Genomic DNA, 16,634 nt, shown 5'->3' on the forward strand with positions numbered 1-16,634 from the left:
CGCTTGAGCCCAGGAGTTTGAGGTTGCTGTGAGCTAGGCTGACACCACGGCACTCTAGCCCAGGTGACAGAGCAAGACTTCATTTCAAAAAAAAAAAAAACAAAGAAGTACATGGGTACCAAATAGATACCATGTGCGTTCAACAAATATTTCTGTGTACCTTTTATGTACAAGTATCTCTGACAGTGTACTGAACTGAGCTCTGAACACCACCACAAAAAAAGAAAGAATCTGTCCCACCTTAGCCTTCCATAGGACCTCTGCACTATTTTTACTTCAGCCATGATTACCTACTACCAGGCTATCCAAGGAGTATAAACTACTCAGAGAAACATCAAATTCACTAGTGGTTACCTTTGAGGAATGGTAAGGGACTTGTGATCAATAAGGCAAAACCCAAGAGCCAACTAATTTAGTAATGTGGTAGATGGTGGTTATAAGGATGCTTATTGTATTATTCTTTTTAAATGTCTTAAATAATACATAAAAAAAAATTTTTAAAATACAGAACTGTGGGCCGGGTGCGGTGGCCCACACCTGTAATCCTAGCACTCTGGGAGGCCGAGGTGGGTGGATCGTTTGAGTTCAGGAGTTTGAGACTAGCCTGAACAACTGCGAGACCCTGTCTCTACTAAAAATAGAAAGAAATGATCTGGACAGCTAAAAATATACAAAAAAAATTATCCGGGCATGGTGGCGCATGCTGTAGTCCCAGCTACTCGGGAGGCTGAGGCAGAAGGATTGCCTGAGCCCAGGAATTTGAGGTTGCTGTGAGCTAGGTTGACGCCACAGCACTCCAGCCTGGGCAACAGAGTGAGACTCTGTCTTTAAAAAAAAAAAAAAAAAAAAAGGTAAAAAATAGAACTGTGAATCAAAGGACACAATCAATAGAGAAAAAAAGGCAACCCATCAGATGACAGAAAATATTTGCAAATCATTAATCTGATAAGGGGTTAATATCCAGAATACGTAAAGAACTCCTACAACTCAACAACAAAACATGATTTAAAAATGGACAAAAGACTTGAACATTTTTCCAGAGAAAATATACAAATGGCCAAAGAACACATGAAAAGATCCTCAATACCACTAATCATTAGGAGAATGAAAATCAAAACCACAATGAGACATTGTCTTATACTCATCAGGATGGCTACTATCAAAACAACAATGTGCTGGCAAGGATGTGTTGAAATTGGAACGTTTGTGCACTCTTAGTGGGAATGTAAAATGGTGTAGCCACTACAGAAAATAGTATGACAGTTCCTCAGAAAATTTAAAATAAAGCTGGGTGCAGTGGCATGTGCCTATAATCCTAGCTACTCGAGAGGCTAAGGTAGGAAAATCTCTTGAGCCCAGGTATTCGACACCAGTCTAGGCAACATAGCAAGACCCCCATCTCAAAAACAAAAAAACTTAAAAATAGAATTACCATATGATGGGCTGGGTGCAGTGGCTCATGCCTGTAATCCTAGCACTCTGGGAGGCTGAGGCAGGTGGATCGTTTGAGCTCAGGAGTTCGAGACCAGCCTGAGCAAGAGCGAGACCCCGTCTCTACTAAAAATAGAAAGAAATTAGCTGGACAACTAAAAACATATAGAAAAAATTAGCTGGGCATGGTGGCGCATGCCTGTAGTCCCAGCTACTCAGGAGGCTGAGGCAGAAGGATCGCTTAAGCCCAGGAGTTTGAGGTTGCTGTGAGCTAGGCTGACGCCACAGCACTAGCTCAAGCCTGGGCAACAAAGAGACACTCTGTCTCAAAAAAAAAAAAAAAAAAAGAATTACCATATGAGTAAGCAGTTCCACTTCTGGTTACATATCCAAAACAACTGAAAGCACTATCTCAAAGAGATAACTATACACACATGTTCATAGCAATATTCTTCACAACAGCCACCAGGTAGAAGCAACCCAAAAGAACGGATAAGCAAAATGTCTCATATACATAGAATTGATTCAGACTTAAAAAGGAAGGAAATTCTGACACATGCTACAACATACAACATAGATGAACCTTGAGGATATTATGCTAAGTGATATGTCAGTCACGAAATAAAGATATTCAGATTCCATCTATATGAGGCACGTAGAATAAGTTCATTGAAACAAAGTAGAATGGTAGTTGCCAGGGACTTCAGGGAGGGAGGAGAGGGGAGTTATTCAATGAGCTTGGAATTTCAGTTTTATAAGATGAAGAATTCTGGAAATAGGTTGCAAGACAATGTGAATGTATTTAACACTACTAACCTGTACACTTAAAAATGGTTAAAATGGTAAATATTACATTATACATATTTTACCACAATTTTAAGAAAAACAAACATAGAACTAATTAAAACAGAAAGCCAGGCACATGGGTGCATGCCTGTAGCCCCAGCTACTCAGGAGGCTGAGGTGGAAAGATCGCCTGAGCCCAAGAGTTCAAGTCCAGCCAGGGCAACACAGCAAGACTCTCGTCTCTAAAAACAACAACAACAACAACAACAACAAAAACAGGTCTTAGCCTAATCAATATAAGGTAATAAATAAGGTAATAAGAAACACTCTAAATTCAAATGCAAACAGTCTACTGCTTTTCTCCTCTATCAAAAATCAATTCAAGCTTTATTGGTGATATTTGTTGAAAACAACGAATGTGTTATAGGCAACAAATCATTACTCTTAACTGATCAGTTTCATACACCCAAAGAACCTAATATATTTGGGGCAGCTAATGTGCTTCTAGAGACCAGATGTAGAAAGTAAATGCCATCACTAGGGTTTGCTGAAAAAAAGAAGACTTAGCCTAAAGAACATAGTCCCCAAATACTAAGGACAGTAGCTTGGAAATAAAGTAGTTGTTAATTATTTGTCATATTCTACACAAAGTTTGAAGTCTGCATTAAGTTGTTTTTAGCCCCATTCCTGAGGCTGATTCAGAAAGGGTAGAAATAAAACTATAATTAAAAAACTAAGAAACAATCTTTCAGAGGAAGAAATGTGCTTCATTGAGTTTTGAGGATTAAACGGATTACTGCATGTAAAGCATTAAGCATAGTTCCTGGCACATGGTGTTGCTCAACAAAAGTTATTCAAACTTTCTCCACTTTCTCATTTCCTTGTTTTTTCCCCCTTAAACCAATATAATCAAAATTAATTTGTTTTTAACACAAACATGAACAATATTTAAAATAACTGTACACAGTTTACAAAGTAATTTTATAGTCACTTATATCTTAAAACAGTTCAATGAAAGGGAAAGAGAAAACTAAAATCTGAGTACCTATTACATGATAGCTACTGTGCTAAGAACTGACATCTATTACTTCACTTAATTTATTCAGGCAGGTTATTATTATCCTAATTTCACACATATAGGAACTGAGGTTCAGAAATATTTAGCAATTTGCCCAACTTCCCAGAATAGTACTAAATGGGAAGGGCTGCGATTGGCTCCAAAACCCACACTCTTATCACTAAAACTATCTTAAGTCCCATGAGAGAGTCTCTCATTCACTTGTTGGTTTGTTCGTTCATTCATTCACTCATTCCTTCATTCAATCAAGCGATTCAATGTGCCAGGTACACTGTAATAAGCTATTGATATAAAAATGAATAAAACTGCCTCTGTTCTCATAGCCTAGAAGGTATGTGTGTCTAAGAAAGGGACAAGAAGGATGAATGAACACAAATCAACATGTCAATGATAGTATAAGCAGAATGCTGCTGAAACATGGAGGGTAAATACTAACTCTGCTTGGGGCAATCTGAAAAAGCACTGCAGAAGAAATACCATTTCAGCTGACTTTTTAAAAGTATGTGGTTACAACTTAATAAAAAAATATCTAATAAAAAATCTCCAGCTAACATCACACTTAATGGTGAAATACTAAATGTTTTCCCCCTAAGACTGGAAACAAAGCAAGGATGCCTACCCTCACCACTCTTATTCAACATAGTATTGGAAGTTCTAGACACTGCAGTAGGGCAAGAAAAAGAAATAAAAGGCATACAGATTGAAAAGGAAGAAATAAAACCACCTTATTTGTGAATGACATAATTATCTATGTAAAAAAATTCCGAAGAATTTACAAAAAAGCTCCTAGAAGTAAAAACAAGGTCACAGGATACAAGACCAAAACACAAAAATCAATCACATTTCTTTTTTTTTTTTTTTTTTTTTTTTTTTTTTTTTTTTTTTGAGACAGAGTCTCACTCTGTTGCCCAGGCTAGAGTGAGTGCCGTGGCGTCAGCCTAGCTCACAGCAACCTCAAACTCCTGAGCTCAAGCGATCCTCCTGTCTCAGCCTCCCGAGTAGCTGGGACTACAGGCATGCGCTACCATGCCCGGCTAATTTTTTCTATATATATTTTTAGCTGTCCATATAATTTCTTTCTATTTTTAGTAGAGGTGGGGGTCTCGCTCTTGCTCAGGCTGGTCTCGAACTCCTGAGCTCAAACGATCCGCCCACCTCGGCCTCCCAGAGTGCTAGGATTACAGGCGTGAGCCACCGCGCCCGGCCCAATCACATTTCTATATGCTAACAATGAAGAAACTGAAATTAACAACATATTATCATTTACAATGACCCCAGAGAAAATTAAATACTTAGGTATACACTTATCAAAATATGTACGGGTCTGTATGTTGAAAATTACAAAATGCTGATAAACCAAAGACCTAAATAAACAGAGAGACTTGTTCATAGATTAGAAGACTCAACATAAAAATGTCAGTTCTCCCCCAAAATGATCTGTAGGTTTGATGCAATTCCTATCAAAATTGCAGCAAGGCTTTCTGTAAACATATACAAGCTCATTCTAAAATTTATATAAAAAGGCATGGACCCTAGAAATATGTGTTCTAGATGTCAGTAAATACTGTAAAACACTGAGGGGTCTATAGATTAAATTTGTAATTATAATACAAAGTCTCTTATTTCAAGTCTGTGAAATAAGCTTGAATTTTCCCTTAAATGTGGTGGGTCCTAGGAAGGTGAAAACCCAAGACTAAAATGATATTGCCTCTCTCTGGGGCTCCTCCAACACTGAAGGAAAACATGGAATTCTCTGTTGTTCAAAAATACCCTTCTGGTTTTCAACGACCACAAGTAAAGATCAATAAGGGGCTGAAAGAAATGGCCAAAGAGGATCACCTTTTGGTACTATACAGCTCTGACTGGGGTCAACATCCAAGACAAGGCTGTACCACTGAAGGAAACAGATCTGCACAGAGAAATAAAAGCTGAGCCCAGGTCAGAAATAAGACAATGGCACACAAATAAGTTTCCACAGTGAATGAATTTTTAAACTACTGCATTATCTAAAGATGTTTCTTCAGAAACTTCTCAGGAGAAAATAAAATATTTTTCTTCCAAGAATTATAAATAACCCACTGACTTCCTAAGAACGTCATATTAGAAACCTATCTTTCACATCTCAGAAAACATGAACCTACACACAGGTCATAATAAGACTGACAAAAATATCAGTACAATCTTATCCTCAGCTTCTATTTTCATTTAAAAACCCAATTGCTATTTGAAAAAAAAATGTGCTTTGTAGGATGTTTCTTGCTTTCAACCTGGTACAGGAAGGTACTCCTACCACAAAGTGCCAAAATACTGAAACACAGGCTTCAGAAAAGCTAATTAGCCTCATACCAACAATGACAGGGCTAGATTTTCTATTTGCAAAAAGCTAAGTAATGGATGTAATAGCTTTTCCTTAAAAGCCACTTGTATATAGAGAACATTTATATTGCCAAACTGAAAGAAACGAGAAAAATTCTAGTAAGAGTAATGCAGAACTAAAAACATTTTTGTATATAACACAATCATATATCCCGAATATATAAATATTCATGTGTGTGTCTGATATAAGCCATAAAAGAACACAAGAAATCAGTCATAAACTTACTAAGTGGAACTGTTCCCAAACCTAACATAAATATAAAAGAATTTGAATCACTTTTTCTATAGATGTATGCTCTGGGAGGAAAAGATTGAAAAGTGAACCTCAAAGTGAATTCTTCTTTTCCACTAATTCTTATTAAACATCAAAAATGTCTCCATATTTTTAATATTGATAGATAAAATTTAAAACTTTAGTGAAGGTATGATAAAATTTGTGACTGGCTCCACATTAACCTGGACATTAGAATACATTTCCAGTATTATTTCTACCAGGAACAATATTGCTTTTCGATTAGCTAAATATTCCTTTTAGTACTTCATATTATTTTCCCAACTGCATACCCAACCATTCCTACTCTTCCCAATGCTCAGGAATTTCTTTTAAAGATATCTGGAAAATAACTTTAAAACTCACAACTCCCAGAACTTTTTTCTTGTCAAGCTCTGCCTTCCCGATCTCCTCTTAATTGATGTCTTTCATATTGCTGTAATGAGGTGAGGAGTTACATGTGTAACCAATAGCTCATAGATCTTTACCTACATCTACACTTGGCCATGTTGACATAGCCTTTAAGGCAGACACCCTATCTTGGTCTCTCTGCCTATTTCTCCCCGTGCTGTTCTACAGAATTTTCTGCATTGATGGAAGTGTTCTATATCTGAGCTGTCCAATATAATAACCAGATGTGGCTACTGTGCACTTTAAATGTGGCTTGTGAGACTGAGGAACTGAATTTTTTACCTTTATTTAATTGTAATAGCCACGTGTGGCTAGTGGCCTCCATACTACTGAGCACAGCTAATCTAGATTCCTGCAGAAGCTAACACTCTTGCTCTGAATGCCAAATGTCTTGGCTGGTAGTGACCAGACACATCACCAAGATCTTGCTAGCCCTCTCTCCTGGAAGAAGATGTTCCCAGCCTGTTGAGCAGGTCCTACAGTGAATAAATGAATCATCTAGAACTATGATGTTACTACCTGCCTAAATTTCTATAGCTCCCATCATCTCAACTTCTGTTGCTTTACCCCAATTTTTTTTTTTTTTTTAAGAGACAGAATCTCACTATGTTGCCCAGGCTGGTCTGGAACTCCTGGGCTCAAACAATCCTTCTATCTCAGCCTTTCAAGTAGATAGGATTACAGATACAAGCCACCGCACCGGGCTCCAACTTCTAAATTAGACTTTTTGAGCTTCACGTTACCACACTCCTTTAGATACTGCATATTAGATCACTGTTTCTTAGACTTTAAGGTGCATATGAATCATCTGGAGATCTTGTTAAAATGCCAATCCTATCAACGTAAGTGTCCATCAACAGATGAATGGATAAAGAAAATGTGGTATATATACACAATGGAATACTATTCAGCCATAAGAAAGAATGAAATCCTGTCATTTGCAGCGGCATGGATGGAACCGGAGGTCATTATGTTAAATGAAATAAATCAGGCACAAAAATACAAATATCGCATGTTTTCATTCATATGCAGGAGCTAAAAAAGTGGATCTCGCCGGGCACGGTGGCTCACACCTGTAATCCTAGCACTGTGGGAGGCCGAGGTGGGCAGATCATTTGAGCTCAGGAGTTTGAGACCAGCCTGAGCAAGAGCAAGACCCCGTCTCTACTAAAAAAATAGAAAGGAATTATCTGGAAAACTAAAAATATATAGAAAAAATTAGCCGGGCATGGTGGCGCGTGCCTGTAGTCCCAGCTACTCCAGAGGCTGAGGTAGAAGGATTGCTTCAGCCCAGGAGTTTAAGGTTGCTGTGAGCTATGCTGACGCCATGGCACTCTAGGCCAGGCAACAGAGTGAGACTCTGTCTCAGGAAAAAAAAAAAAAAAAAAGTGGATCTCATGGAGGTAAAGAGTAAAACAAAATGATAGTTACCAGAGGCTGGGAAGGGGGTATTTATTTTTTGTAGAGACTACGTCTCATTATATTGCCCAGGCTGGTCTTCAACCCCTGGCCTCAAGCGATCCTCCCACCACGATTTACCAAAGTGCTGGGATCACAGGCGCGAGAGACACCAGGCCTGGCCTAATTCTGCATTTCTAACATGCTTCTAGGTTCTTCTAGATGGTCCTAACCCTAAGTTCTCCTAACTTCTGACCTGATTAGATCCATGTTACTGATGGTTCAGCAGCAAACAGACCCACTAAATTATAGCATGTCTTCTATTTCATCAAATATTTGTATCATGGGCCAGGCCCAGTGGCTCATACCTATAATCCTAGCACTTTGGGAGGCCAAGGCAGGAGGAACACTTGAGGCCAAGAGTTCAAGACCAGCCTGGGCAACCCCAGGCTGACTCCAAGCAAGACCCCAACTCTACAAAAAGTTTAAAAATTAGCTGGGCATGGTGGCATGCACCTGTCTCAGCTACTTGGGAGGATCTCTTGAGTCCAAGAGTTCAAGGTTACAGTGAGCTATGATTGTGCCATTGCACTCCACCCTGGGTGACAGAGAGAGACCGCCTCTAAAACATAAATAAAAAATAAAATAAAAAGCTGTTCAATCTCATAAGTAATAATAATTTTTAAAAAGAGTGCAAATTAAAAACCACAACAAAAGCCGGACATGGTGGTGGGTACCTGTAGTCTCAGCTACTTGGGAGGCTGAAGTGGGAGAATTGCTTCAGCCCTGGAGTTGGAGGTTACAGTGAGCTATGGTCTGGGCACTGCACTCCAGCCTGGGCAAAAGAATACAGAGTGAGACCCTGTCTCTTAAAAAAAAATAAAAAAAGAATGCTTTTAGACTACAGTTTTTATACATCATCAACTGCTCTGTTTTCAACCCATCTGGAGAAGTCCCATAAAGTCAATGAAAACCACCTCACTGACTCACCTTGAAATCTGCATGTATTTCTTAAAAATACTATGTATTACAACTCCACTTTCTTCTAAGACAGATAAATATTAACATGGCCCAGCAATGTAACTGGACACAGAAAAATGCAACAGTAATATACCAAACCAAATATAGGAAGCACTTGAATAAATTACGTGAATGCATTTATCCTCAGTAGAAAGTGTAAGTGCAGTATAAGGTACACAAGTAATCAGTCTGTACCCTGTCATCTATCAATAACCTCCTGACAACACTGGTTTCCCAAAATTAGCTGAAAGCATCTATAAGTCCACACATAGCAATTATTAAATATAATTTGGCAATGTGGTATGATAGAAGGAACACTTAACTGGAAACCAGGACATCTGGGACATTGCAGCTATGTGACTTTGGGCAAGTCACTTAGAAGTTCATGGCCGGACGCAGTAGCTTGTGCCTATAATTCCAGCACTTTGGGAGGTTAAGGCAGGAGGATCACTTGAGGCTGAGTTCAAGAATAGCCTGGGCAACACAGCGACATCCCTGTCACTACTAAAAAAAAAAAATTAGCCGCCACCAGCTCCTCAAAAGGCTGAGGCAGTAGAATCACTTGAGCCCAGGAATTCAAAGTTACAATGAGCTATGATCAAACCACTGCATTCCAGCCTGGGCAACAGAGCAAGACCCGGTCTATGAAAGTATAAAAATAAAAAAATTAGCCACCACACCTAGCAAATTTTTCTCTTTTTTGTAGAGACAGTGTTTCGCTTTTGCTCATGCTAGTCTCGAACTCTTGGCCTGAAGTGACCCACCCACCTTGGCCTCCCAAAGTGCTAGGATTACAGGTGTGAGCCATCACACCCCAAAATACAAAAAATTTTTTTAAAGTTCTCTAGGCTTTAGCTTCCCCAATATAAAATGAATGGATTGGACTGGTTGACCTCTAAGCATTCTAATAAGTCTAAAAAACTATCAACACTTCACTGATGGTATTTGTCATTCTCACTTAGATTTTTAAAGAAGCCATTTACAAAAATAAGAAATTTGAATTTCAACCAGAAAATCGAACTTTGGACTTTAGAATATAAAGTTAAAAAAAACACCTAAAAGCAAATATATACATACATATGAGATATATATATATATTTTTTCTCAATGCAAAAAACTGCAGTTTAAAAATGTTTCACTAAATACCTTAAAGTCCATTGTAATAATATTTGCCCTATATATGAATATAGATAACCATTTCTACTACTAAAGTGATCACTTTCTGGAATCTTACAAATGTTAATAATTGCTTGCTACAACTATTTTCCCAAGCATAGCTCCCTACACAATTATACACAGCAATGACTACGGTAATTTAGTCAATTCTCTGTATAACAATACAAACCTCTTATTTCGCATCATGCTAATATTCAAATTAGCTCCTCATATGTAGTGTAAATATTTGAGAGAGAAAAATCTATGAATAAAAAAAACAGAGATACCCCTATCCATAAATTTATACTCTCCCAGTCCCACCCTGAATTCTGGTCTCTGGCCAGATCTACCTTCAACCTCTCCCCCAGCTTGCTCCATACCAAGACTCTCTCCCTGCAAAAGAAAGGTATCTTAGTTTTTAGAATCACATCAATTTCCAACTCCAATCCCTAATCTGCCATTTACTAGCTCTGTGATCTTTGGCAGCTGCAGAACAGGGTGGTAGTGTGAAATAAAATGAGATAATATGCCTGGCACATTAATAATCACTCAATGTGTTATAGGTATTAATATTATTGCCCTGGGAATGTTGTGATATTTATTTATGTACTTATTTCAAGTAAAAGAGTACTAAAAAAGACGATTAAATTATGATCTGACCAATGAATTTTCTCCACAAACTTCCATTCTAAATTTTATCTCTTCTGAGAAACAGAGTATGTGTTTTATTAATGCAGCACTGTTTAGAATTTGCTTATTTAATAGTTGTAATTTTAAAAATTCTTTTTTCCCTTTAGTCTTGTCAACTACTATGTAAACTCCTCAGGGCCAGAACCCTGTTTCATACTCCAGGGCTCATATATTGTGCTTATAATATTGTAATTATTTTTTCTCTATCAGTGTGTCCTCCTAGAGTTTGAGCAATTCCAAGGCAGAGATCAAGTTTTACCTGTATTTTGAAGGCTTAATAATCAGACACAAAATAGGTCTCAATAAATGTTTGTTGAATGGATAAATGGATTAATAATCTTTTTTTTCCCTGCAATGCCTTACACAGTACTCTATACATAATGGGAACTCAGTAAAGCTTGTTGTTGGATTCATGCAGAAATCTTTTGGACCAAATCACCACACAAAGTTTTAACTTGCCTCAGAAAGGCACTTCTACTTTAAAGTTTAGCTACTGACATTATAAATTAAAAGCTTTACTCTAACATATGTCAAATAAATGGGTTCAATGACTAACCACATTAAGGTCAGCTCAACGGAGTTGGGTGGGGTGGGAAAAAAAAAGAAAAAAGAGAAAAAGGTCAGCTCAAGAAGGATTTAAAAAGCCATTATTCTAATTAATGAATTTGTGAACCTTAACATGGGAAAATCCAGTTACATAATCAAAAAAAAAAGGTTATCTCTTGCAAATTTATACCTACATAAGACAGAGAGAAAAATGATCGGAAAGCTTGTATCTATAGATTAAAATGGATACATTATTTTTATACCTCACTTGAAGCCACTGTTTTCTCTAGAAATAAGAGTTAACAAGCAAAATAGTCCAAATCTGTCTCCAGAAAACAGTCCTTAATACTCAGAGACTAAATGTTTCCCCCTCAGTGATTTTAGCTTCTGGGATACAACCATTTCCACATTGACAAGATACTCAAAACATGTTCTGTCTCCTAAAATAAAACTTCATCCATTTCTTAAAAAGGCAAATATCCTGAATAGGCACACTTCAGGAATACTAGGTTTTACATCCAAGTAACTAAAACTATCCCTAGATTTAGTGTTCAGCCTGTTGCTGCAATACAAACACCTAGTTTTAAAGTTATATTTGCGGAATGTTTAAATGTCGTACTGCATATTCCTTCACTGTATCATCTAAACTGATTTTACACTGCATATATTTCATAAGTACACCGTAAAGGAATTGTACACTTGAATGAATCTGGTAAGAAACGTTATCTTAGCACACACCCACTTCTTCCAATTCAACACACTACAGAGGAAGCAACCTCAGTTTTTCTTCTCAAGAATCTCTCTTCCGCCCCCCCACACTACGCTTTATTTTAGAACAGCAATCATTCATTGTCCCACTCATAGTCTCCGCCGAAAGAACCTTCCAACTAATACTAGTTCACCAGAACTCTCTTTTCGCCTTTCAGAGTGTCCGTCTGTCTGGTATTTCTCTGGAAAGAGGGAAGGGAGGCGGTGAAGGTCCGGGACGCCACCATTCCCGCCATGCCAGTTAGGACCCAGGTCCTGGCGCACTGTTCCCGACCAGCCTGTGGCGGAGCCCCGAGAGCCGCAAAGGTCTGATCCCTTCTCCTCTCCCCACCTTCCCGGGCAGTGAAAAGCAAACTGGGCCCAACCTCTGTGCTCTCATGCAACATACCCTCCTCCTCGCTGTACCCCATTTCTTCCCACTTCGTCCCCGATGTAGCCCGGTCCCCTCATCCAGTTCCGAGTCAGGGTAGATAAACAACCTGCTCCCAACACACACACCCTCCACGCTCGGGCCGGTGCCCCTTTAACCTCACTATACCCGGGTCCCTCCCCCTGGACCTCCCAGCAGCTCAAAGCCCTCGCCGCGTGCCCCAGCGCAGACTGGCGCCCCATCCCTGTACCCACAGAAGCTAGGTCCTTCCCCACACGTCACACTCAGGTCGATTCCTCCCGCGACCCAACCCTCCCCACACCCCCTCCCCAAGCACTACCCTCCTGCACCCCATTACCTCCGGCCCCGCCCCCCTGAGGGTGTCGCACTCACTGCTCCCGCCGCCGCATACTTAACCGCCGCGGCTGCTATAGCTACGGGGAGCCAAGGCAACCAGCTCTCGCGACACTTTCCTCAACTATGGCGAGAACAGGCGAAGAGAGACTCTCGCAAGAAAGTAAATGAGTCAGGCTGCAGGCGGCTAAGTATATCTCGCGATAGTAGTGTTTAAAATGGCGGCCGCAAGGCGTTTTGGGGATGCTCTGGAAAGGTTTGGAGGTGGGGCGCGGGCTAAGATGAAGCTTGAGCAGGCTAAGAGTTACAAAACTATTGCAGGCTGGATAGTCCATCGGGGCAGGGGAAAGTTATTATGGCTGACCCTACACTGCAATAACTTTAGGGCTATGGCCTTTCCCAACTGCTTCAAACTCAGAGTAGTGTCGCCTTTCGCTGGAAGTCGTCTCTCCAGCATTTTCCTTATTCAGGCAAAGTAGCTGGAGATGGAGAAGGGAAGCCAGAAATTGACCTTCCCATCTTCTCATTCCTTCGTTCAAGTTTTCATCCGTTCTTCCACCCTATCCCTGGTTTGTAAATGGTATTTGGCATCACAGAAATGTTTATCCGCGGGTGCCGCGCCCCATCAGTTCTCTAGACCAAAAAAGGAAATCAGTTACAAAAAAAAAAAAAAATTTGAACGTAAACACAGGTGTTTGGTCTTGGATGCGGAAGGGAACCGCTTTGGTGTGTGATTTGAACTTTGCACTTGTTGCTTGCTGCCTGTGGATGCATCCTTACTAGGTGCCTTTTTCAACACTTAGTTGTAGGGCTTTCTCTTTCTGCTCTCACACAACTGTAAATGCACACTAATCAAACAGCATCTACAACAGAAAGTGGTTTTAAAGAATGTTGATCAACAAGGAAGAGTGAAACTAAAACAAGGGACTAGAAATAATAAATGGAGAATACATTTTCAACTCTTGAGGCTCCTAAATCGCTCTCATAAGGTGCTTAAGTCTAGACTAACGATGTTCAGTTGAAATACATTGCAAGCCACACTATGCAATTTAAAATTTTTAGTAGCCACATTTTTAAACAGATGAAATTAATTTTAGGGCCGGGTACTGTGACTCACGACTGTAATCCCAGCACTTTAGGAGGCCAAGGCAGGAGGATCGCTTTAGCCCAGGAGTTCAAGATTACAGTGAGCTATAATTGTGCCACTGCACTGCACCCTGGGAGACAAAGCAAACCCTGTCTCAAAAAAATCAATTTTAGTAATGTATTTTATTTAACCTGACATATTCAAAATACCATTTCAACATAAGAACAATGTTATTAATGAGATATTTTACATTTTTTTAGTACTAAGTTTTCAAAATTTGGTGTTTATACTTAGAGCTCATATCTGTTCGCAGTAGGCACATTTTAAGAGCTCATGAGCCACATGTGGCTAATGACTACAGTTTTGAACAGCACAGACCTAGACTCTAGGGTAATGAATGAGCAATCTAGGTGGGGTTGGGGTGGTATCATGGATGTGTGTATCATGTAAAAGAAATCCTTGAAGTTGCTAACTCAAATGGCTATAGAGGCTAGGCAAGTAACAATGAAAGATGGCCTGGTGCAAAACAATAGGTAGTAGTGGAGACTAGGACACCTTGAGACTACAAGCTCCTGTCTAAAAGGGCTACCTCTCCTGAGTTTTAAAACCAATGTGTGGCCTCTGTGATCCATGGTATTCAAATGTATGAAACATTTTTGAAGAAAGAATGTTTTAACAGAAGAATAGTACCTAGACAAAGGGATATCAAAGCTTGAGAATTTAATTAGCTTTCTGGCTAGATTCTGTACAAGGGTGCACTTGAATGTATTAAGCCACCATTGCAACTCATGATCATAATCTGACTTCTAAGTAGACTTTTTCTACTGAGGAGATAATTTTGCAACCAACCTGGGATCCCTATAAATAAATAAGCTTGCATCATGGTATTTTGTTATATTTAAAATTTCAGACATTCTGAGCCTGAAGAAATTAAGTTTCTGTGTTTTCAGAGCTATTGACTAGCAGACTGTGGACTTTTTTCTCCAACTTTAAGAAAAGGCATTTAATAATCATTTTATGGTTAACTGTGAAAGTTCTTTGTCACATGAAAGTTACTTTTTGTACCCGTTTTGCCTGACAGTACCAGGTATACAGTAAGCATGCAATAAACATTTGTTAAAGGAATATAGTCTTTTTTTTTTTGAGACAGAGTTTCTCTCTTTTGCCCTGGCTAGAGTGCAGTAGCATCATCATAGCTCACTGCAACCTCAAACTCCTGCACTTAAGCCATCCTCCTGCCTCAGCCTCCCTGGTAGCTGGGACTATGGGACTACAGGCATGCACCACCATGGGCAGTAGAGAGTGGGTCTCGTTCTCACTCAGGCTGGTCTTGAACTCCTAACCTCAAGTGATCCTCCCGCTTCAGCCTCCCAAAGTGCTAGGATTATAGGAGTGAACCACCACATCCAGCTGAGGAATATAGTCCTTAAACTTTTGAGGGGCTCACAGACTTACCAACCTGAGAATCTGATGAAGGATAAGACCCCTATCCATGTCTAGTCCCTAAGCTCATGAGATTAAAAAGAAGGAAAAAAAAAAAAAAAGAACCCTTATCCAGATCCTATGTGTGCCCTACCCATATCCTCTCAGCCCACCCCAGAGCTCAACTTTGGTAGACAGATTCTGTACAGGCCCAAAGCTTCCTACCTCAAATACCTGAGTATCTCTTTGTCTAAAAGGGCCAGCAGAGTTAACTTTAACAGGAGCAATCCACAACCAATGAGAGATGGGATTTAGTAGCTAAATACTCCAGTTCCTCATTTGCTTAGTGGAGCAATTCTGAGGTATGTTCTATAGTGATTTTCAAAATTTTGTAGCATATGAGAATCATCTAGAAAGAGTAATAATATACAAATTCCTGGGCCCATGAATTTGCATTTCTATTTTTGGTTTTTGTTTGGGCGTTTTTGGTTTAATTTTTTTTTTTTTTTTTTTTTTTGAAACAGGGGCATGAATGCAGTGGTGGTGTCATGGCTCACTGCAACCTCAAACTCCTGGGCTCAAGCAATCCTCCTGCCTCATTCAGCCTCCCAAGCCAGCATGTCCAGCAGTCTCACTATGTTGCTCAGCCTGGTCTCAAACTCCTGACCTCAAGCGATCTTCTCACCTTGGCTTCCCAAAGTGCTAGGATTACAAGAGTGAGCCACCATACCCGGCCTTACACTTCTAACTAAGCTCCTAGGAGATACTGATTCTGCCAATCCATAGACCACATTTTGATTAGTAGTATTCCCTGAGAGTCCCCAGTGAGATTCTGCCCCAATTGCCCAAGGAACCTTTTATTGGCTTTCCTCTCACTCCCTTATACTGCTTAGATTTCTGGGATCACCTCCCAGATAAACTACTTGCATCCAAATCTTTGTTTCAGGGTCTGTTTGGAGGGGGGGGGAGTCCAAACTATAACAACCTTCTTTTTAGAAAAATGCACATAGCAATAGAGTTTTGTATACAAGTTTAGAGGAGATATGAATGCCTCAAAATTCATTCTTTAGGTTATAAACAAAGATGAGCAGGATAAATGTCATGTAACCCAACGTCCACTAAAATTTGGTCAGTCTATTGCAGATCTGGCAACTTAATCTAACCATCAACAACAGCTCATGGCGTTGGCTGAATTCAGTCAGCTCTCCTTACAATTTGTTTTCCCAGACCCTATTAACATCTCTTTGTTCTTCCTGGTCTGCATCACTCTTACTTTATGGAATGTGGGAGTAAGCCTGTGACTCTAGAGAGACTTCATGCTTGAAATCAATAAAAAGAATGTTGCTCATTCCTGGTGGGCTCTCATCATTTCTTCCCAATCACAGTGCTTTCTGGGCATCACTGCAATGCCCCATAATCCTTAAATCTTTTCTTGCTGTAGCTACACAGAGCCAGGTGTACTACAACTGTA

The 16,634-nt window shown here is 39.6% G+C and overlaps 1 protein-coding gene across 1 annotated transcript in view; it reads right to left on the reverse strand.

Moving 5' to 3' along the window:
* The window catches only part of USP54 (ubiquitin specific peptidase 54), a 118,026-nt gene extending 105,626 nt beyond the window's left edge, over positions 1 to 12,400 (reverse strand). Inside the window, exon 1 of the mRNA XM_069459992.1 lies at positions 12,319 to 12,400. The gene's annotated coding sequence lies outside the window, so the exon portion shown is untranslated. The remainder of the gene's footprint in view (positions 1 to 12,318) is intronic.
* Positions 12,401 to 16,634: the final 4,234 nt, after the last annotated feature.

The sequence above is a fragment of the Eulemur rufifrons genome, chromosome 28 (assembly GCF_041146395.1).
Source record: "Eulemur rufifrons isolate Redbay chromosome 28, OSU_ERuf_1, whole genome shotgun sequence".
NCBI classification, from domain to species: Eukaryota; Metazoa; Chordata; class Mammalia; order Primates; family Lemuridae; genus Eulemur; species Eulemur rufifrons.